The sequence below is a fragment of the Bubalus kerabau genome, chromosome 7, assembly GCF_029407905.1.
Source record: "Bubalus kerabau isolate K-KA32 ecotype Philippines breed swamp buffalo chromosome 7, PCC_UOA_SB_1v2, whole genome shotgun sequence".
NCBI classification, from domain to species: Eukaryota; Metazoa; Chordata; class Mammalia; order Artiodactyla; family Bovidae; genus Bubalus; species Bubalus kerabau.
In genome coordinates, this window is record NC_073630.1 from 63,902,312 (window position 1) to 63,926,472 (window position 24,161).

Here is a 24,161-nt window from a genome sequence, read left to right on the forward strand (position 1 = left end):
TCTTAAACTTCTCACTCTGGAGCTTCTCAAAGGACAGTCAATGACGCACACCCAGTTTCACTTTGACTAAGATGTGGCCTGACTCAGCCTTTCAGATGTTTTTTATGATCAGTGCTATGATCCTAAAAGTCCTTATGCCCATAGCACCTTAACATTTTCTAGAGCTTCTCCTGTATCCTGAGGGAACAAGAAATTGCTTTAATTACCAGCCTCCATGGTTACAGTATTTCCGATCAATCAGCCCAGCACCACAGATGGGGATGGGGAGGGAAGAGCACCCGGAGCTGGTGGCTGTCACCCAGCCGCACAGGGCCCGCAGGGGCTCTGACACCGTGAGGGTGCGCTCCGCCTGCTGTAGCGCCTGCAGGAGCTGCTTCGCCTGCGGGCCTTCAGTGTCTCTCCCGTCCCCGACTTTGTGTCTCAGAGCCACCAGCGGCACTGGGGCTGTAGCTGCCTGGTGTTCACAGCCCCGAGAGTGTTACATCTCAGAGCTGAGATAGGCTTGGATGGGCTTCCATGTCCCTCTGCTCCCTGCCCCACCCCTGGGTCATACCTCCTCCAGGGCCTTGGCATGGTCACCAATAAAGCCACAAATCTGGCTCAGGTGACCCCCGAGGTCCAGTCAGAACAGGCTCCTGTCTTTTCTGACACATTCTCCAAGATGCCCATCTATCTGAGACACTGGTGTGACACTGAGCAGCCAGCACCACTTCTGTCCTTTGCTGCAGCTTTCTCCTGGAGCGAGGAAATGTCTGCTAGAGAGGAGCCAGTCCCCTCTGGAGTTTCACCTCGCCCATTTCCTGCAGTCAGGGGATCACTGCATTTCCTCCATCAACCAGGAAGTGGAAGGTTCACAGCTGTGTCTCCCCCTTAAACTGTAACAGAAGGGCGTACCAGGAATCAGCTACTTTCACCATTAGTTGGAAACCCTTGTGTTTCCAGCTCTTTTTGTTCCTCTTCTTTTGCTCTTCTCCCCAGTAATTACTCCCCCAGCGGACCAGCGGTAAGTTCTGTCGGGGAAAAATGTCAGTGCTAAGACATCTTACACAACAGCCTCAAATTTCTTAATGGCAAAGGGAAAAGACAAAAGAGTGCTTTTACTGTTCTCAGCTGAACAGCATTTTAATCGCCCTGCAGGGGCTTAATCCATCTGTATAGAATGAATGAATCAATGATTCTTTATTCAAATGGATTCCATTAAAAAGCTGCCAAGACAGAACTGCTCACTCTTTCCCTAAATCCCTCCCCTTGCAACTCTTCCGTAAATGAAAACTTGCTTGTGAACTTATCCCTCTTCAAAAGGAATTTAAGAGGCATCTACAGACCTCTTCTGTGTATTCTTGCCACCTCTTCTTACTATCTTCTGCTTCTGTTAGGTCCATACCATTTCTGTCCTTTATTGAGCCCATCTTTGCATGAAATGTTCCCTTGGTATCTCTAATTTTCTTGAAGAGATCTCTAGTCTTTCCCATTCTGTTGTTTTCCTTTATTTCTTTGCATTGATCGCTGAGGAAGGCTTTCTTATCTTTTCTTGCTATTCTTTGGAACGTTGCAATCAGATGCTTATATCTTTCCTTTTCTCCTTTGCTTTTCGCTTCTCTTCATTTCACAGCTATTTGTAAGGCCTCCCCAAACAGCCATTTTGCTTTTTTGTATTTCTTTTCCATGGGGATGGTCTTGATCTCTGTCTCCTGTACAATGTCACAAACCTCCGTCCATAGTTCATCAGGCACTCTATCTATCAGATCTAGGCCCTTAAATCTATTTCTCACTTCCACTGTATAATCATAAGGGATTTGATTTAGGTCATACCTGAATGGTCTAGTGGTTTTCCCTACTTTCTTCAATTTAAGTCTGAATTTGGCAATAAGGAGTTCATGATCTGAGCCACAGTCAGCTCCCGGTCTTGTTTTTGCTGACTGTATAGAGCTTCTCCATCTATGGCTGCAAAGAATATAATCAATCTGATTTCGGACTGCAAGGAGATCCAACCAGTCCATTCTAAAGGAGATCAGTCCTGGGTGTTCTTTGGAAGGAATGATGCTAAAGCTGAAACTCCAGTACTTTGGCCACCTCATGTGAAGAGTTGACTCATTGGAAAAGACTCTGATGCTGGGAGGGATTGGGGGCAGGAGGAGAAGGGGATGACAGAGGATGAGATGGCTGGATGGCATCACTGACTCGATGGATGCGAGTCTGAGTGGACTCCGGGAGTTGGTGACGGACAGGGAGGCCTGGCGTGCTGCAATTCATGGGGTTGCAAATAGTCGGACACGACTGAGAGACTGAACTGACTGACTGAACTGACAGACCTCTTAGTGGTTACCCAGGCTAACATTTCTTCCCTCCTCCTATAGCAACCCAGACGGGTGGTACTTAGAAGGTATCAGTGGTATAAAACCTCACTTAGTTAACAGATGAGGAGGAGCTCCACTACTGGGACACTCCCACAACCGACACATATTTTCTCTTAATGATGAATGAAAACTTGCCTCCCCACAACGTGTGCCTATGGGACTGGGTTCTGCTTTCTGGAACTGCCCTAGTCCCACACACGACAGCCCAGATGTGTCTGGCAGTAGCTCGCTCCTTTCTTTTCTGTTAGATTCCCTGCCATTCAGTCTCTCGCTAAATCTTTTGTTAGCACTCCTGACGAAGTCTCCACAATTTAGTAAAGTCTTGTATGTAAAGTCTTTTTAGTAGAGTCTTTTATGTTTGCTCAGGTCAAATACACGTTATGTCTGACACACGTTGGCACATGGAGGAAACCGATTAATATTTGTTGTTATTATACATGAGGAAAAAGAAGTAAAAAGAAAAAAAAAGGTCCACTTTGAAATACTGTCTCCTACTGTCTCCTTATCCACAAAGGACATTTTAATAAATCTTTGCAGAGGTAGGAATATAATAACACTTGCTGAAATGTTCCCAAGACCCTTTCCTCCCAGGTTATCTTTCTGTGGAGGTGATAAGCGAACAGAGTTGTTACCACTGCAGAGGACAGGTCCCACCTGCAAACAAGGAGAAAAGAACAGCAAGGAGATTTGGTCCAAACATTCCAAATCCAGCCCTTTATGATAAGGGGCTTTCTCTTTTCATCTCACCTGCAAAGGGCCTAAAAGGAGGAGTCCCGTTTTCAAGGCTGCCTGCTCTTCTTTGCCTAATGGCTCTTATTTTCTTATTGCACTTTGAAACTATTGTTTTGGGGGCTTGGGGAAAGGAAGAGAGAGAAAAGGGATGAGAAATGCCTTCCTCCTAAATGGCTAATTAATCCAGAAGGTTACACATACATACTGGCTACATACACATACGAGCCACTTTGATTTTTCTTATTTCACCCAGCGGCACACACACCGTATGCAGGCATTACTAATTTCACAAAGCTCAGGCTTCGATTTGGTAAAATCAACTTTCTTTGCAAGCTTAAGAAGATGCTCAGTTTGTAAACCCTGAAAGGGGCATTCTAGCAACTCATCACCTGCGTAAACACACATTTTCCACAGGGAATCCTTTCTTTACCAGGTGCTTTCACGAGACAGACTGTGTACACAGCAAATCTGAAAAGCGACCACCTGCAAATAAACACTACAGGTGCTGTGGGCAAACCAGAGTTTGTAGCCCTCTCTAGAACGGCCTTTGCTGTTAATATTCAGAGCAACTGGTTCCCAGAGAGGAGCCCTGAATGAACTTGGATGGTAGGACCTACCAAGGCAATGGCACCCCACTCCAGTACTCTTGCCTGGAAAATCCCATGGACAGAGGAGCCTGGTAGGCTGCAGTCCATGGGGTCGCTAAGAGTCGGACACAACTGAGCGAGTTCACTTTCAGTTTTCACTTTCATGCATTGGAGAAGGAAATGGCAACCCACTCCAGTGTTCTTGCCTGAGAATCCCATGGACAGGGGAGCCTGGTGGGCTGCCGTCTATGGGGTCACACAGAGTCGGACACGACTGAAGCGACTTAGCAGCAGCAGGACCTACCAAACATGTGAACACATTCTCACCATTGGCTCCCACAAGACTTAGTGGGGACTTCAGACCAGGGAGCTGGTGTCCAAACCCACGGCCCTCATCCTCCAGAAACTCCCACCACCTCCAGGGGCCAGGGCCTCCTCAGAAGGAGCAAGAGAGTCAATCAAGCTCCCCAAATCTCCTAAGCACGCCCTCTGGGAGACTGACCGCGGAAGTGTCACTACACAGCCTATGCAGTCTCCCTTCCCTCGGGCCACTGAGCGATGACTGCAGCTCATCCTAAAGGAGGAAGTGGCCCTCGGTGGAGCTCAGCCCCTCCTCCCCTCCTCCCCTCTTCCCCTGAGGGAGCACCTGGGTCGGACTCCAGCACAAAGAGCAAAGGTGCCGTCGCTGGCGTCTCTTCACTTTGCCAAGCAGTACTGACAATCATTCTTTCAACAGGAAAAATTCCCAAAGGTTCTCCTTCCATCAAAAATGGAGCTTTTATGAAGTGACAAAGCTGAGGAATCGTGGAGCTTAAAAGCCCCCAGTCAGCCAACGGTCAGGCTGACATTCAGAGTACCGAAAATACACGCATCTGAGGTACAAATACTTTTCACTTTGGAGGTACAGCCTTTCTATCGGTATGTTCTTCTAGATGTGAGGAGAGGAGAAGAATTCCATATATTTTAGGTAATAATCCAGACTGAAATTGAGTCAGTCCCTCTGGCTGTCATCTTAGAGTCAAACCTTACCAACAAAGCTCTTTGGAGAAGTCCTAACAAGCCAGTCCTAGTATTCAGATCAGATCAGATCAGATCAGTCGCTCAGTCATGTCTGACTCTTTGCGACCCCATGAATTGCAGCACGCCAGGCCTCCCTGTCCATCACCAACTCCCAGAGTTCACTCAGACTCACGTCCATCGAGTCAGTGATGCCATCCAGCCATCTCATCCTCTGTCGTCCCCTTCTCCTCTTGCCCCCAATCCCTCCCAGCATCAGAGTCTTTTCCAATGAGCCAACTCTTTGCATGAGGCGGCCAAATTAGTTCTTCACAAAGCACGGAAAGCCTCCTTACACAACCTGGAACCTAACCTGATATTTCTATCATGTCTTCTCCCGGCACGCTGACTAGATTGTGCTCAGCCAGCAGCGAGAAGGACCAAGTCATGGCTCTGCCCATCACCTTCCCCAGACAGGGTCAAGCAGCAGAGGACCACGGCCCCAGAGGCACGTCCACACTGTTTTGAACGCAGGACACGTAACAATGATGATGAGCAAAAGCTGAAACAAAGTTCCGCCTTGCAAAGACAGCAGTGGCTGTGATGAAGGTGACAAGGGCATGAAGAAAGCAAATGAGCTTTGCTAGACACGGAAGACGGCACAAGGACGGGGAGGAGAGAAAATCGGCCGGTTACCTCTCTCTGAATCCGGGAAGGCATGAGGGAACAGAGCAGAAACAACACATTAGCATTCACACGGTACCCGCTGTTTACCGCAGTCCCATGAACATCGACTCCAAGCGCTGACATCCCATCTTATTTCCCAACTTGGCTGTAATTAATAGCCTTTCGGTGCTTATTTTAGCTGAACTCCCTCACACAGAAGTGTGTATTTTGAGCCACTTTACGATGGAGCCAAAAGATGCCAGCTGAGTTTACAGAGGATCGTATCAACCGTGGGAGGTAATCAAGCCTAAAATATCACAGTGAAATACGGGAAACGGTTTGCAGAGAACAGCAGCAGAGTACTTATCTTCGTTTTCCAGCTCCACCTGCTCCCAATAAAAAACATATGGAAACAAAGACATGGCAACAGCCTTACCTTCTTTACTAGCACTTCCGACACTTGATTAATAGAGCTACAGTGTTACAATCCAGGGATTCTCCCAGGGCTGCACCCGGAGAGGAGGACGAAGCAGGAGAGGTGAAGGCCGGGCAGAGGTGGGCCGAGGCCCGGCCAGGAAATGAGCTCAAGGGTGAGAAAACAGATTTGTACCAGGGAAGAAAGGAATGGCATGTGGAGAGAGGCCGGCAGCAGTTTGGGGTTTGGGGCTGAACGCTTTGAGTTCCACCCCCGGAGCTGCTCTGAGCTTCCAGGGGGACCCTAGTGAAGCCACTTAACCTCCCGACCCAGAGTGCTCACCACCTGTCTGGTTCGGGCACAGACAATTTGAAGGGGCCTGAGGGCAGAGCCCCAAGTCGGTCACAGGCAGGTTCACACTTGACCAAACTGAAGAGGCTGGATAACAGATAAAGAGGAGGAAAGCCAGAAACCTGTCTCCGCAGGGGCCCTGTGGCCAGGGTTATGGAGCGGCCAGCGGGACCCTGAGGGGATGAGAGCTGCAATCAGAATGTGAGAGACAGCGGAGTACAGTCACTGGGCAGAAACGCAGGGCTGTCCACCTGCTACTGAACAGTGACTGTGACATCTTATTCAATGGGGGGAAAGCAAACAACCCAAGTCACAGATATATGGTCTTACAGGAAAAACCACCAAAAAAGTTTGAGTGTGAATTTCCATATATGCATGGCAAAATATCTGGAACAGCTTAACATCCAAACCATCACCTCTTATCTGGCGACGGAATAACAGAGGAATGTATTTAATATAGTCATTTGAATATTATGCAATAAGAACACATAACTTTTGTAATACACATATGTAAGTATCTGCCTCAGCACTTGAGAAAAGCATGGTGACTTGCATACTCGAAGGCTCAAGTAACCATACTGCAGTGTGTGTGCACTCCCAGTCAATAGCAACTACCAGACTACCTTTTACTGAGAGCTGGCTCTGTGCCGCCCTAGCAGCAACCTGACAAGGTAAATATTATGTTCTCACCGACAGAAAGGGAAACAAGTTGAGAGTGGAGGGGCTTGACCAAGGTCACACAGCAGTGCCTGGTGAAGTCAGCATTTGATTGTGGGCCTGCAGGACTCTAATTCTGGTCTCCTGGGAATGCACCTAAGACATGGACCCCACGCTTCTTCACAGTCCTGCAGAACCACCTCACAGTCTGTCTCCCGAATGAACCAGCAGGTTACTATGCACAAGTGTTCAAAATGGGGCAAATGGTTTGCAACTGGGCTTTTAGGTAAACAGAGAAGCACCCCCGCCCCCCGCCCACCCTCCCCTGCCACCTTGTGGCCTGTGAACTTTTGCAGGGGGAGAAGGCAGCTGAAAATTCCCAAGAGAAGCCCTTTAGCTAAGTAAGTGGTCAGAGCTGTGTTCAAATCCTGCTGGTTACTTACCCTCTCTTTTTCCTGGGCTCCCTCTCTGTGACCCTCAGAACCTGCTTCCTAGTCAGTGAAAAAGGGACAAGGACCCCTGGCTCAGGGTAATCATGAGAACCCAGTTAAATGGGATGGCGTGTGCAAAGAATGTCTGCTATGTCGCAAGTGGAACAGACTGCATCGCTACGGTTATCAGATGGTGTCATGTCCCAGCTGGGTGGGGCTGGGCAGCGACTGAGACAAAACATCTTCCATGGCAGGGAGGTTGCTTGCGGGTAATGTGTGGTCTCTCCTCGGATCTGCTGGGCACCACTTACCATAGCATGAGGTTACCTCCCATGCTCCTCTGCACTGCCCCCTATCAAAGCCAATGTTTGGAGGCAACTTAGCTCATCAGCAAAGGATCCAAAGGTCTAGTTTCCAGTCCCGGTTTGAGTAAACACTCTGCAAGTCACTTAATCTGAATCCTGGGTTTTTCATCTAAGACAGACAAGGACACTGAAGAGCAAAGAGGCTAAGGGCCTTGACCCAAGGGCAAACAGTGAATAAATACCAGGGACAAGAAAATTTGAAATTTCCTAATATGCAGATTTTTAGGATTCAAGTGCTTTGATTCTTACTACAAAGATGCACGGGCAGCATTTCCTTGACTAACTTTTTATTTACGCCAGGTGCTTTTGGTTCTTGATAAAAAGTTTATACCTAAGTATATGGATTATGCTTAAGTAACCTTAAGTCTAGACACCCGAGGATGTAATCTGTTTCTTTTGTGTATATTATTGGTGCCTTGGCTATTTGAAATTAGAATTATCATTAGTGGTTCATTTAATGAAATAACATCTATATGTACCTACTATGTTTTTCCCTGAAGGCAGGACTCAGAAAAATGACACTGTGAACTTCTAACAAGGTCTGTTTATTTGAGGTTAATAGACACTGCTTGATTTAAGTGTTGAAGAGAAAACCAGCCATAACTGGGGACACTTCAGAGTGATCTTTGAAATGTCATGCAAAAAATGCAGAAGAGTCCCAGTGGCAGCTGCTTCACCAACTCCACACCTTGTAATGTGCCGGGGAAGAAACATCAGCCCAAAGTTGGGCTTCTGTGTGAGACGTGCCATTCTGAAAGCGGGGAAGGCTAAATTTAGAGTCAGGCGTAAGCTCACTCCCCCTTCTCACAGTACAAGATGCCAGTGGGAAGAATTCAACCCCAGGATGAAATCCACACCAGCCACACAGGCGAATGCTGCCTGATCAGCATGCTCTCGGCGACTATTTCTTGGGAAAATGAATGGAGTAAGGAATTGGCAAGGTTTTCATTAAAAAAAAAAAAAAAAAAAAAAAAGCCAGAAATAGCAGAACTACTTGGCATGTATAACTGGGCATCCAAATGAATAGAAAATTCCTAAAAAAAAAAAAAAAAAAAAAAAATAGCATACCAGAATCACATGTCTATTCTAGCTTTTGGAAGAAGACATATCTCCCCACCACAGCCACCTACTTCTTATGCAGCGCACACTGCCCATGCTTCACAAACTGAGCACGCACAGCAAAGACTTGCCAGGGTACTTCTCGCTCCATGTTTGCAGAACTCGCTGCTTCGCGCTAGTTTTTGATGCTTGTCTTTCATCACTGAGAGTCTTTTGAGCCATCTGAGCACAGACCAGCATCATCCACATGGCAATGAAGTAAAGACATAGAACTTCATATCATGAAGACTCTCGTACCAACGCCTGAACCTGACAGTTTCTCTTTTCCTCCAGCTTCAGATTTCTTGTTCCTGATATTTATTCACTACTTGCCCTCAGCCAAGGCCCTTAGCTTCTTTGTTCTTCAGTTTTCTCATCTGTGAAATGGGAGCAATACTGGTAACTCACCTCCTAAGATATTAGTGCTGGAGGGATGGCACTTGTTAATCAGTGTCAGACTCAACGGTGGGACGGCCTGCAGTGTAGACCTGGCGTATACACTGCACGGTGTGGTTACCAGTTGAGGGGGAGTAGGGGAGGAAGGTCTGCCAAGAGGAAGGTTTCTAAACCTGTTTTGGATCATGAAACCTTTGAACTCTGATGAAAACATCCCAGAAAGAAATGTCTACAGACCCACACTTTGACACACCATTGCAGGGGGGTGGGGGAGAAAGTTCAATAACCCCAGAAACTCATGCATAGACCCCTTTAGAATCCACATGCTGCAGGTGAAAGATCCCTGAACTGAATTCTGAATTTATGCAAATTCACCATCTGGTGTCTACTAAGTTTCAGACAATTCAGCTCAAGGAAAGGTTCTCTCCTTCCCAAGACCAAACGACAACAGGAACACCTCTGACAAGCGTACCTTCCTTTGCAAAATGAGCTGCCTTCCCACCTCCCTGCTCCTGCGCCCCCTTCCCAGCACCATGCAGCCTGTTAACTGTTGACTGGCAGACACAGGAGCTAACGCTCCAACTGGAAGTGTGAAGCTGAGGATCTAAAGTGGTTTAAGAGTATTGAAATTCAAGGCACATTTTTCTAAACAAAGGACTTTCTCATGCCACTAGAGAGAAGACACAATAGTTACCAGTCAGCTTACTAATGAGGCAAAAAAGGATATTTGAGAGCAACCAGGAAATGAGAAATTTTTTAAAGTCCATCTTTGTAGAGAGCAAGAATTAATGAGCATCTGCTTGCATCTGTGCTGTATTACAATTAAAAAAAAAAAAACACAACCACCTTGCTTCTCTGAATATCTGAGCAAATAGAGAATACACATAATTTATGTTTAGTTCTCAAGTAAGAGATAATTCATGCCATGTTCAAGATATAAAGTTTAGGGCACAATCAAAGGATAAAACTCATGTAAAATATACATGAATTGTAAAACCATGGGGTGTCTTCCTTCTTGAAAGGAGAGATGGTAAACAAAAAGAAAACGGTTGTTTTTGTTTTTTGAAACAAAACAAAACCCAGAAAGCCCCTATCTGACAAGGTTCAAGAACAAGGGAAGCTCTGGGGAAGATGACAGCTCCCTATACCAGGCAAGTGGTTTTCATGCAAAAAGCGCCATGAGGGCACCCACCACTGGCTGGTACAGACCAGGCTCTGAGTTAAAACCACGACGAGGGACTTCCCTGGCAGTCCAGCGGTGAGGACTCCACACTTTCACTTTGGGGTTCCATCACTCGTCCGGTAATTAGGATACCACACAGCCGCAAGGCATGGCCAACACACACACACATAAGCCCAAAAATGAACCACAGTGAGCCTGTGGGTGAATTCCTTTCAATTCCACGCACCCAGCCTCATCGAAAGCCTCTTGTGAGGAAGGTACATTCTTCAACCTGTTTCTAAACTTTCAAGAGGTTTTAGTGAAAGTGTTAGTTGCTCAGTCATGTTCAACTCTTTGCAACCCCGTAGACTGTAGCCTGCCAGGCTCCTCTGTCCATGGGATTTCTCAGGCAAGAATACTGGAGTGGGTTGCCATTTCATTCTCCAAGGGAATCTTCCCAACTCAGGGACCAAACCTGGGTCTCCTGCATTGCAGGCAGATTCTTTACCATCTATACTTATATAGACAATCCCAATTCCTTTGTGCAGACAGAAGGAATACGACGAGTGTGTCTGTCTGCTCAGTTATGTCCGACTCTTTGAGACCCCATGGACTGTAACCAGGCGGGCTCCTCTGTTGGAACACTACTATAGATAACACAAAAAGCCAAGACATTCTGCCGTCATTTGAATTTTGGAAACTTACTGTAGATACAAGTATCCCTGATACACTATAAACTCAATAATACCTACATAAAAATAGATATCAACACTAGAGTGACTGAATGCTAAAAGCAAATAACACGAGTGGTTCCCACCTTATTCAACCTGCCACCCAGCCAGGCTCTGTTTTCGGTGCACATTATCACCAGGCCACACAATAACCCTTCAGGGGAGCCTCACGACTCTCACTTTATAAGAGACTCTAAGGTTCAAAACCCACACAGCTAAAAAAAGTGGCGGATCCACAAATGGAGGACAGGTTGGCCTGGCCAGCCTCATCTTTGCTCTGTGTTTTGGCGGGGGTGGGGGTGAGGTGCCTGGCACCTGAGCCTGCCTCCCTCCCAATGAATGGGCTCTCCCCAGGACCCACCCCTTGATGAACAAAGACGACCTCAGTTCTCTGATCCTGTCTCCAACCCTGTTGGAGCTTTGGTTCCGCTTTCAACTGGACCTGGTAACAAAAATTAAGAGCTGTGCTTGGTCTAAATAACTTTCCAGGGCAAAGGCTGAGAGTTTCCTTCTTTACACACCAGACACCTGTCCTGTTGCTTCCCTGCTCTTCTCCACCCCCCACCCCACCCCATCTCTCTCTCTGACCTCACTTCCTGCCTCTTCCATACCTGCTGGGCTCTGGCTTCACCCTGTTCACAAACACACCGGCCTTTGGAGCCGTTGTGCTCACTGTTGCTGCTGCCTGGATACTCAGTCCCCCAGATCTCCCACCAAGGACTTCCTCTTATCGTCATCACCCGTAGAAGACCCCTCCAGGCCAGCCAGTCACCGCCAACTCTCAAAGCATCTAAAACTACCCTGCTTATTTGTGTACTGTCTGTCCTTCCTTCTCCCCCACAAAAAAAGGAAACTCTGTGTTAACGGGGAACCTTTCTGCCTTGTTCACTCACCACCTGGGTAAGTGTTCACTCACCACTGCCTGGCACATAACAAGTAGTCAAATATTTCTGAATAAATAAGTAGTGTAAACCAAGGTCTTTCCCCCTTATTCCTGATCGCGTTGCTACGGGATTAATGCTGCGAGTAATGGGGACTTGGCTGGATTCTTCTCCTGCTATTATTACAGTTAGCACTTTAAAAATGACTTTAGTTCACATTCAGTTCTCATGTCATCTGAAACAACGTTAATAAAACATATATTTTATCTGAATGGGCAGAAGGCGAGTTCTGAGAAGATTATAATCTCTTGTGACTGAATATGAAAGCCAAGCAAATCTATACCCTGATCATCTCCACAGAAAGTGTTTCCAGAGCCCCTAACTAGATTCTTTCTTCGGAACATTTGTCTAAATGAAACACGGCTCCTCTGCTCCTAAGGAAATCAATATATAAATTTTCCTTGTACGTTGATTTCTATCAAGATTTACGGACTCCCCAGATAATTGTCTACATATTTGTATTCTTTGAGAAGTAAACTTTTGTTTATCATTTACAGAAAAGACCCCAGGACAAGGCATTTCCATGCATGCTGAGACAGAAGACGTATGTAGAGCTGGGCTACACACACACACACACACACACACTGAGCAGGAGTTAACTTCTTGATACAATTTGAAAGAAGACACACCTTTCCTATTTGGTAAGGTTACTTTTTATACACAGCTAGGCAATGGCACCCCACTCCAGTACTCTTGCCTGGAAAATCCCATGGACGGAGGAGCCTGGTAGGCTGCAGTCCATGGGGTCGCGAAGAGTCGGACACGACCGAGCGACTTCACTTTCACTTTTCACTTTCCTGCATTGGAGAAGGAAATGGCAACCCACTCCAGTGTTCTTGCCTGGAGAATCCCAGGGACGGGGGAGCCTGGTGGGCTGCCGTCTATGGGGTCGCACAAAGTCGGACACGACTGAAGCAACTTAGCAGCAGCAGCAGCAGCAGCAGCCTCCTTACAGCTAGCCTCTTTTTTCTTTTCCCTCAAATATGGTAAGTCTTTACAAAAACAAAACCACAATCCCATCATGGTGGCATCCTATTTTTACTGTGAGTTTACCTTCCTTTTATTATCCATATGTCTTTATACTTGACAAATAGAATTAACATGCCTTCATCGAGAAGAAGCTCGAGTGCGGGCTGGGGGATGTTTGAATGATGGTCTGTCACAGAGGTACTCCTACCAGCCAGACCTGTTCAGGAATGCTCTGGAGACTGGTTTTCAGAATACCATAAAGCTGTCCAAAGGTGACCAAGCCTTCTTGTTTCCAAAGGATAAGGTCCCTATTTCAGTCATCACTGTGGTTTCCACTCAGGTCATTTAAGTCAGGGGTCGCAAATGATGGCTTGAGGATCACAGTCCATCGTTCCCTGCCTGCTCTTACGAACAGAGTGTCACTGAACACAACCGCACTCCTTCACTTCAGTTGTCAATGGCTGCTTCGGAGCCACCGTGACAGAGCTGAGGGGCTGCAATAGAAACCACAGACCCCCAAATGTTTAATATCTTTCACAGAACAAGTCAGGGACCCCACTTTAGATGTCAGCCTGATTCAGGGGTGCAGCATACAACATGGACAAACAGTGAGACTAGGACCAGTTCAATAACTCACAGAGCCCAGTGCAAAATGAAAACGCAAAGCTCTGCCCGCATGAGAAATATTATGAATTTCAAGACTGTAACAGCAGAGCAGTAAACGAAGTGTGTGTTAAACCTGTGCAACTGGCTGAGATGCTGGAATAATCCTTGTTACAGGTGATAAGCTCCAGGGCCAGCTGGAAACTATTCCACCCTGAAGCAGGAGTAAGAACTCTTTCAATTTGTAGCTTTAGAGCCAGAATGCCTTTTGTGCAACTAAAATCTTACATGGATGCCCAGAATGAGAATCAGAATCAACATGGGTCTCTGCTCCAGCCACTTTATTTTGAAAGAATCACTAGCAGGCTATGACTCTGCTTAGAATGTTTTTCCATTTTTGGGGGGGTGGGGGTGGGGTAGATAAACAAAACACACTAGACTCCTTGGAAACAGCATTTTCATGTAACCTGGCAAACAGATGCATGCTTTCACATGACAGAATCAGGTCAAATCAGTCCCAATTGTCAACTGTGTTCTCCGCAGCGGCTTTTCCTCTATCATAATTATTTCAACTGTCATAATTTATTCATCCCCAGACATGCTTACATGTTCTAGGGTAACCAGTCCAGGCTTCTAGAGCAGAAGGGGTGGCAGTCTCCATCACTTCTGCCCCTTTTCATCTGCCTAAAATTCTGACTGCAGAAGGAGTATTTTCTGCATCAAGATTTTGCAAACCCAAACCAAAGCTGGCTTCAAAACCAAAGTTAACTGACAAAGACATTGTAAGATTTCATGTTCACAAATCTGTAGCTAGAAAGAGGGGCCAAAAAAAAAAAAAATCCCATCAGAGACCAAATATTGCATTTCTCTACTTTTCAGATACAAGGAAATGGCTTTCTAGCTCTTGAAATGAACAGTGAATTTCCTGTGTTATTAAAGAATTTTACTCCTGCTGACTTTAAATAGATACAGAACTAGGCTTATTTACAACTGAGTATCTGTTGTTGGAAAGTCAGAGGATATTGGATATGAAATTAACAACTTCAAATGTAATTATCAATGGTATCTTATAAATCTGGAAGCCCAGGCAGAGTAATTCCATATGGATTAAAGCTGAACCCTGCCTTCTTTCTTACTTTGATCCTTTATTTTTATGACACAGCAAAGAAAATGCTCCAAGGTCTGATAGGCCACTGAAGGGTAAAATGTCCTGGACAAAAATGGCCAAATGCACAGTACGCCAATAGGCAGGGCTGCTCATCCATACTGGAGAAAAAGACAAAATAAGTCAAGGTCTTGGAATAATAGAAACTGAAAGTGAGTTGCTTATTGCTTAATTGTCTTTATACAGTCATTATTTTCCAACAGGGAAAAAAAAACACAAAAAACAATGAATCTAAAAATCCAGCTCGGTCCTAGATGACCCCTCTTCCTGCGCCTTCCACTGTCAACCGTGCCAGCTCAATCTCCACAGCCTGCTTCTCTTCATCCCCCCGCCACCACGTTGATGTTTCCTGGACCAGGACTTGCTGCCTGAACCTTCAACTTCCACCTCCGCTACCAACATCCATAGCCCTTAACAGCATTCACTGATATCTTTCTTTATGAAATAAAATAGATAATGGCCCTCTCCCAGTTACCACCTTTCAGAGGTTTCTCATGGAATCAGAAAGAAAATTCAGGGACTTCCCTGGTGGTCCAGTGACTAAAACGCTGCACTCCCAATGTAGGGGGCCCAGGTTCACTTCCTGGTCCGGAAACTAGATCCCACATGCCACAACTAAGAGTTTGTGTGCCACAACGAAAAGATCTCGCATAACACAACTAAGACCTGGCACAGCCAAAATAAATTTTAAAAATATTTTTTAAAAAAGAAAAGAAAATTGAAAATTTCAACTATAACCCAAAAGCCCTGTGTAATCTTGTCCCCCTGCCCGCAACCATCTCTTCCATCCAGCATGTATCGCTGGCCTTCCCACTCCAGCCAAACTGGACTCTCTTGTATCCGTGAACATGCTGAGCACCCCTTGCTCTTCCTCCAGCGCCCCCCACATGCCTGGCTTCTTCCCAGCTTTTGGCTGAGCTCAAAGGTTGCCTGCTAGGATGGGCTGCCCACTGGGGCCCTCTTTGCCCATCGAGATACTCTCTCTGTTGCACTGTGCTGCTGATTTCACTGCACTTATCATGATCTGTGTCATCTTGCTTCCTGAATTGTTTTTCCAGCTTATGTCCTGCCTGTTTGAAGCATGTCTGTCTCATTACTTCATGTACCTCTCAAGACACCTGGCATACAGAGGTTCCACATCTGTTGAAGGGCAAATTAATCTATAGATCTTACTTATATCTATCAAGTACATGTGATGATCATAGTTAAATCTTAAAAAACAATTCAATTATTTATGGAGTGCATCCTATCCTAGGCACTATGTTAAGGGCAGAGAAATCCAAAGGGCTAAGACTTTCTAAAAAATATTTGTGTTTAAAACAGGCACTTGAAAAGAACAAGTTATACGACTATTTAGTATGTTTTCACATGATCCTAGGGATTTGTGAAAAAGGTGAAAAGACAGACAAGTAAGAAAGTACATATTATCAGGAAACACTATCGCAAATCCACAAAAAGTAGAGAGAGCTTGACAGGTGTTTTCCAACCATGCTCTAGGTCTCTAAACCTAGGAGTCACCTCAACACCTGGGAGACTGGGGACAGATAGAAAGCTTTGCTCAGTCAGTGGTACAGAAAGAAATTCATTTCCCCAAGGAGCTGTTCAGGATGAAAGCTGTTGAGGTGAGACTAGGAGACTGCATGAACAGTAGTTTTTGAAACACACTGGAATTACCACATCTTAAACAATGCCACTGTTCAAACTCTTTGAGAACTCAGCTGTGGCCCACCTTGCAGTCCCAGGCTCCTCTGAAAGATATCCATGATCATGGTAAACAGGTTCAAGAAGACAGATTCCCGAGCCTGCGACCCACTGTATGATCAATACCTTCACCCTTGGAGCAGAGGTGACTTTGGCCCCACCTGTGCGAATCTACATCCTGGGCTCAGCTAACCTCCAGGGCAGCAGCCAGCAGCAACATCTTCTTGGCTCACATCAGGGTCAATCCGTCCACAATGCCTCCCAGGGATGCTCCAATTCAGAAGCCCGAAATGGGCCCTATGCTGGCACAGTACGAGCTCCAAAAAAGCAAGAAGGTACTTGATGCATTTACCATTTCACCATTAGTGCCAAAGCCAGGCACACAGCACGTGTTTGATAAATACTTGTTAAATAACTGTCCTCGTTGTTCAAAAGCCAGGGCTTGCTAGAATGACAGAAAAACTCATAAATGAACCAGAAGCTGTCAGAAAGATGGGGTTCCTGACCAAACCAGCCCAAAGCCCATGCCTTCACTCTGAGCCAAGTCCAATAGCATCTTCTACAGCGATAACGGCTGATCCCTTATAGAAAGTCTTTCCCCTATTAAGCTTGTTACACACATCTCACTTTGGACAACACAGCCACTCAGAACTTAGAAAAATTACAGATGAAATTTACAAACAGAGATTTAGGGCTGTTCCCCTCACAGTGCACTGTGCATCTAACTTCTTGTGAAAGGCCTGAAAGGCTTCATAAAGCAAATAACAACTCAAAGGCAGTAACAAAGATTGGGAACTTTAGGGTGCAAACTTACAAACTGCTTTTGTGTCAGGGTAAGGCTGGAGGAGGAGCTGACTGCTCCATGACCTGAGAAAACCAGAAAGAGAATAACATGAGGAAGGCAGGCGGAACCCACCATTCTTGATGCTAGTCAAAGCTAGGCTGCAGCTGCAGTTATAAAAAGAAAAAGACTAATGGGATTGCCTTCTCCCTGGCCATCTCCCATCCAAAGCAGTAATGAAGATTCACAGCTAACACATTAATTGGGGAATCGATAGGCATGCCTGGATCCAATATTGGTACAGGGAAATAGAAAACAGATAGAAAAGACACAGATTCCCTGAGAATTCAATTAAGTGTTGTGTGCAACATTTAAATCACATTTTTCTTAAACAAACAAAAATCTACTTCTTTTCAGTGCCAAAACAAGCATGTGATAAGTTGGCTGTTTTTCCACATTTTGGGAATTTGAGACATTTTCCCACACGAAGTCCAACAATATTGTAAGTCACACAACTAAAATTATTTGAAACTGCATAGTCTTTCTACACCCAAAGATATTGCTTTCAATTCAAAAATCGGATCACCAAGATCCTCAGTATTTTTCACTCCTAATACAAACAAGAGTACATAAACGTGGATTCAGAGATCATGCCAGATGAATGCACTCTTTTATTCAGTCATAACACTGGGCACAACAGAAATCCCCAAAGCAGATCATCTCAACAGCCCGCCCCTGAACAGCTTCCTGCCACGCTCGTAAACTGCATCAAAAGACTCCTCCACCTTCCCCTCATTTCATACAATTCTCATCCTTCCCTCCAGCAAGACAGAGAGACACCTCCTCACCCCTCCCGGCCGCCCTCGACCTCGCTAAGCACTGACTCTAGGGATGGGAGCATGCAGCCTTTGTCCCGCGGGTCGGGTCTCCGCAAGCTCGGCGCCCACCCCGCCGGTTACCTGCAGACAAAGGCACGACGCCCCGTGCTCACAAGCCTCACCTTGGCCTCCGGGGCGGCCCTGGGACTGGGCGAGGATGCCGCCCCCAATGCAGGGGACGAGACCAGGTTGCAGGCACCAGCCACCCTGGGGCGGTCACTGAAACCAGCAGCGGCGCGATTCCTTCAGTCTCAAGTTGAAGCGAGTGCGGTCCGCGCCTCCCAGAGCCCGGCCCGCCCGCCGCCGCCGCCCATTGGCTGCTTGGCAGGCACGTGGGCCGTCGCCCCCGCCCACCCCGCACCCCGCTGGCAGGTGCCTCCAGCCAGGTGCTCTCAGCCTCCGGCGTCAGTCCCCAGAGAGAGGCGGAGTTCCCCCAGCCCAACATAGCCCCATTCTATGCTGGATGTTTCTCTTTTGGGACTTCTAGGACTTAGAAAATTCCTCCTAATCCCACCTCTTTGTAAAGTTGACATTCCAAGCCTGGGTTTCTGATTTTTTCATAGATCTGCCTGATAGATGCCAGGGAGAGGGGCCATAATGAACCCACAGTCAGAAAGCCTCTGCAATAGCACAACTAAGCAGAAACAAACGATCCATCAGGCAGCAAGTTTTGAACTGAGCTGAAAAGGTTTGTTTGTTTTTAAAAAGATTCCCTGCCAATTTACACGAAGCAGTAACAGTGGTTTACCCTCCCACATCATCCTCATCCCGTGGTGCCTCTCTCAAGGCACCTTTTGTTCCTGCCTCTCTTAAGATGCTGTTTGTTCACTGCTGATTTAAAGCCAAGATGACACTGGTACCCCAATGCTGCTGCTGCTAAGTCGCTTCAGTCGTGTCCGACTCTGTGTGACCCCGTAGACGGCAGCCCACCAGGCTCGTCTGTCCCTGGGATTCTCCAGGCAAGAATACTGGAGTGGGTTGCCATTGCCTTCTCCAATGCATGCATGCGTGCAAGGTCGCTTCAGTCATGTCCAACTCTGTGCGACCCCATAGACAGCAGCCCATGAGGCTCCTCTGTCCACGGAATTCTCCAGGCAAGAGTACTGGAGTGGGTTGCCATTTCCTTCTCCAAGGTACCCGAGTATTGTCATCTTTAACTGAGAGCTCCCCTCCCCGTACACATATGGAAGCAGAAAAGTGTCCCCTTGGCTAGATAACAGTATTTTAAATAAGAGTGCTTGCCAGCTGCTGGCCAAAATCCTAGTTTTGAAAGGAAAACCCAAGGTCTTTTACTGAGTGTGTTCTATATGTGCCTAAAGTATTTCCTCTCTCTGTTTCTGGGCAAGATAAGTTATCTTATTGAGCGATTACAAAATGAAACAGGCAGGGAACATCAGCCATGGTTTCTGCCAAATTCAAAGTTCAATACACTCCTTTTATAGGGAACAGAAAATACAAAATAAACATGGCAAATCAAGGGAGTACGTAACTGAAAGGGCTTGTCTGGGTTTAGTAAAACACATGACAGATATACTAGAAACTCTTTAATGTTCCTGTTTTAAAAGAGGATTAAACATCTCACTCATTCAGCATTTATTAAGCTCTTCCTACAAAGTGTCACGCTTTGTGCTGACAACCATATACTAGGCTTTTCTGGTTAGCAGTTGTCTCCCAAGGGGGACGTGATTTAATTCATGGTGTATTCAATCTATGACCAGTAATACCTCAGTTATAAAGAATTGTTTACAATGAACTTCTGGCAAACACAACCGTTTGAACGCGGCCCATTTTAGAAGTTGAGGGGGTGGATTTGAGTCTTGGGGTTCAGCAGTCAGAACAGGTACCAAGTCTAGAAACATGAACCACTTCACAGGACTGCACCTGTTACCCTGTCAGAGGGTGCCCTTCCTGCCGTACACAGAATTCTGGTCAGTGGTTATCTGCTTCTCTGCCTACTGCCAAACGGAAGCCACAAATCAGACAGGACTGCCAGGTGCCAACGGTGTCAGCACAGGGTCACAGCCAAGGATCCGCTTGCTTACCAAGACCTGCCATCTCTACCTCCTACTACTGTCTCAACCCCTCCTCCTCTCTCCTACTTCACGGCCACCCCTTGGTGCCAGCCGCCGCCGACTCCTGTTGGGATGGTCACAATAGTCTTGAGTCCCCCTGTTTTCACTCTGTACCCAATTGGCCATTCTCACAGCAGCCACACACATGAGCCTTTAAAAAGACAAGTCACACATCTGAGCATCCATGCTCCTGCTTTTAAACTGTACAGTGGCTTTCCAGTGATTGGAAATAAGGTCCATAATCATTTTCAGGGTCTCTGAGGCTACTTGGAATCTGCTCCCTACTTCCTCTCCAGTCAGTGCTGCAACCACATTCCTTCCTCCTCCTGTCTGCTCTGGTCTCCTCTTCTTCCAGTTTCCGGAACATGCTCAGCTACTTCCCACTTCAGGGTTTTTGCACCACCACCCCTTCCTCTTGAAATGCTCTTTGCTGCACTACTCACCTGGCTATGTGAGAGTTGGACTATAAAGAAAGCTAAGCGCCAAAGAATTGATGCTTTTGAACTGTGGTGTTGGAGAAGATTCTTGAGAGTCCCTTGGACAGCAAGGAGATCCAACCAGTCCATCCTAAAGGAAATTAGTTCTGAATATTCATTGGAAGGACTGCTGCTAAAGCTGAATCTCCAATACTTTGGCCACCTGATGCAAAGAACTGACTCACTGGAAAGGATCCTGGTGCTGGGAAAGATTGAAGGCGGGAGGAGAAGGGGATGACAGAGGATAAGATGGTTGGATGGTATCACCGACTCAATGGACAGAGTGAGTAGGCTCTGGGAGTTGGTGATGGACAGTGAAGCTTGGTGTGCTGCAGTCCATGGGGTTACAAAGAGTTGGACACGACTTGGAGACTGAACTGAAACTGAAATCCCTCTCACCCTTCAGACCTCTGTCTACTTCCTTCTGAAACTCTTAACTGACAGTGCCATCCACCCCACAACCCTAAGCATCCAGACTCTTCCTGCACAGTCTTCACCTTCTTCACTTTATGATCTTCACTTTATCGTGAGTTCTGTAAACTTATAGTAGCATCTGATTTTGTTCCTCTACAGTAAAGAATTCAGCCGGCTTCTTGGAGGTAATTTTTAAGAGCACGGGACAGCATATTAAAAAGCAGAGACAGTACTTTGCTCACAAAGGTCCATCTAGTCAAAGCTATGGTTTTGCCAGTAGTCATGTATGGATATGAGAGTTGGACTACAAAGAAAGCTGAGCACTGAAAAACTGATGCTTTTGAACTGTGGTGTTGGAGAAGATGCTTGAGAGTCCCTTGGACTGCAAGGAGATCCAACCAGTCTATCCTAAAGGAAATCAGTCCTAAATATTCACTGGGAGGACTGATGCTGAAGCTGAAACTCCAATACTTTGGCCACCTGATGTGAAGAACCAACCCATTGGGAAAAACCCTAATGCTGGGAAGGATTGAAAGTGGGAGGAGAAGGGGACGACAGAGGATGAGATGGTTGGATGGCATCACCAACTCGATGGACATGGGTTTGAATAAAGTCTGGGAGTTGGTGATAGATGGGGAAGCTTGGCGTGCTGCAGTCCATGGGGTTGCAAAGAGTTGGACGCGACTGAGTGACTGAACTGAATGTCATACCTGATATGAGTGTTTTTGTTTTCCCAGGGGTCTTGGGTCGCACTAGATAGTCTAACAACGTGGTTTAGGGTCAGGGCTTTGGGTCACTGAGCATTAGTTCCACCTCTGGCTTAGTCACGTGTATGGTCAACCACACCCACATGATGGGGCCCCCCCATAAAAATTGTGGACACCAAGGCTTGGATGAACTTCCCCAGTTGGCAATGCTCCATGGACACTGTCACACATCAATGCTGGGAAAGCTATGCTGTCCATGACTCCGCAGGGAGAAGGCCACGGAAACTCCACGTGTGGGCCTCTTCGGGACTCGTCCTGTGTGCCTCTCTCCCTGGCTGAGTTTAACTGTAGCCTTTAGCTGTGAGTGAGTTCTGGGACTCATTATAGCAGACTACCAAACCTAAGAGCGGATTTGTGGACTGTTCTCCATTGTATTTTCAGAAGCAAGCACATTTCCTGACACAAAGTGCTTAATACATTTAATAATGATAGAACTTAATAATTAATCTTTTTATGGGTACTTTTAAAACAAGCACATAATCAGCATGTGATGCCTTTATGATTTAAGGAATAAATTGTATTACTACTTAAATATCCATCTAACTCCTACTTCTGAATTGAGGTCCAGACCCAAAGTCACCTCTTCCCTGAAGCCTTTCCCCACTCTCCAGGGCTTGCCGTTCTTGCTTCTGTGTTTTCTGGCCCACAGCTCCGCTCTCAGAGCAGTCAGTGGTCGGGCACATCTTTGTTGTGAAGGACCTGTGTTGGATCGACTCTGAGCCCCTAGCATTGGGCATGGTGCTTACACTGAACAGATATACAAAAGGTGTTTGCAAAATAAAGGCAGCTTTTTAAAAACAAGGGTTTGGTTTATTGAAAGATAGGTTCAGTTATCTGTGAAATTCTGGTACATGTTACAGCTCATTCCCTGAAAAATAAGGTAGCTGTTACTGTAGTAACTGAGTATTATAATGGTGTTCTACTCTATTATTTTCTTTTCTTTCTAAAAATAAAAATGTTCCTCAAAATTATTATCCATGTTAAAATCTGACATGCTTTAAATAAAAATATGAAAGCAGATCACCAAACTTTTTAAAGTCATCTACCTCCCTAATTAGAATGAAATATCACTTTATTTACATAATACATTAAGAAAATTTTTAAAAAGTCCAAGCACTAATCTTATTCTCCTCTGTACAAACCTAATTGGAAATTCAAACAGCACACCAATAACCTACAGTGTCTTCAAGTACCATAGAAAAATCAATTTTATTTCCTTCAGACCTGCATTTAAACTGGATAATAACTGCTATAATGTGCAACAGCCATAATCCAATTTCAATTTGTTTGATTAGATGAGTGTAAACATTAAACAAAAAAGTCACGGGATTGTCATAACAATGTTCATGCTGTTAACTCATTATAGAGCAAAGGATTTTAATTTGCTCCTGGAAAACATGCTGGTAGAAAATATAGACATATGATCTGAACAATCTTTAAATACTATCCACAAGATCCTGATGTTGCCTCACCCAAAGATAAAAGCAGCTTTGAGTTTGGAGGCCATGTGAAACTCCCCCTGAATTTAGGAGAAAGAAAGCTCTGAATGAGTCCTTCAACATTTGAGATTATATATAAACATCCCTTCCTATCAAAATGTGTAATCATTGAGGATATCAAAGCTGTACCTGTGTCAGTGGCCCTCAAATTATAATGTGCATAATAATTTTTAAAATGAAGATGCCTGGGCTCACTCACCCCAAGGACTGGGAGGCAGGTGGCCTGTGGACTATACATTGAGAAACTGTTTTCAGAGAAGCGGGCAGGAACTCGGTGTGGGTGAGGGAAGTCAGATGACACCGCAACGCGGTGCTAGAGCACTAGACTCTGTCCCCCACTGGACTCCAAGCTCCTGGGAGCTCAACTGTGCCTGTGTGGTTTTGTGTCTTTGAGCACTGACTAAATTAAGTTCATAGCAAAGTGCATGCACCCACACTCACACCTATATGGATATCAAGATAATTCACCAGGAGTTGCACGTCTGAGGGTCACACGTGGTCCTAACAAGGTTATCAACAGAGCAGGTGGGAGATTTGGGCAGGATTGAGGCCTTTCAAACTTCAATGTGCAAATGCATCTCTGAGGATCTGTTAAAATGCCAATTCTGATTCAGTAGGTTTGGGGTGGAGCCTGCATGTCTAAAAAAAACCTCCCAGGTGATTCTAATGTTCTAGTCCAAAGACTCCACTTTGAGTGGCAAGAACCCAGAGATAAATGAGCCAAACAAGGCCACAAGGACAAAGAAACAGCAAAAAAAGAATGCAACTTCAAATCTACAATGAATCCAGGCAATGAAAACCAGGGAGTGGCGGACCAAGAGTAATATTTCCCAACTTATTTTAAAGGACAGGGTACTTGACGGCTGCTCTTGGAAGAAACTATAATGTGCATTTGTAAAAGAAAACCTCCACTGCTGTATGAAACATCAGATACACAGAAAGAAAATATTG

The 24,161-nt window shown here is 45.8% G+C and overlaps 1 protein-coding gene and 1 long non-coding RNA gene across 30 annotated transcripts in view; both read right to left on the reverse strand.

Moving 5' to 3' along the window:
• The window catches only part of APBB2 (amyloid beta precursor protein binding family B member 2), a 377,507-nt gene that overhangs the window by 19,092 nt on the left and 334,254 nt on the right, over window positions 1-24,161 (reverse strand). The gene's annotated exons all lie outside the window — the stretch shown is intronic.
• On the reverse strand, window positions 2,884-5,765 carry LOC129657798 (uncharacterized). The gene is made up of 3 exons (XR_008717114.1): window positions 5,369-5,765; window positions 3,105-3,209; window positions 2,884-3,011 (listed from the first exon to the last, which is right to left on the reverse strand). It is a non-coding gene; the product is annotated as an uncharacterized LOC129657798 (long non-coding RNA).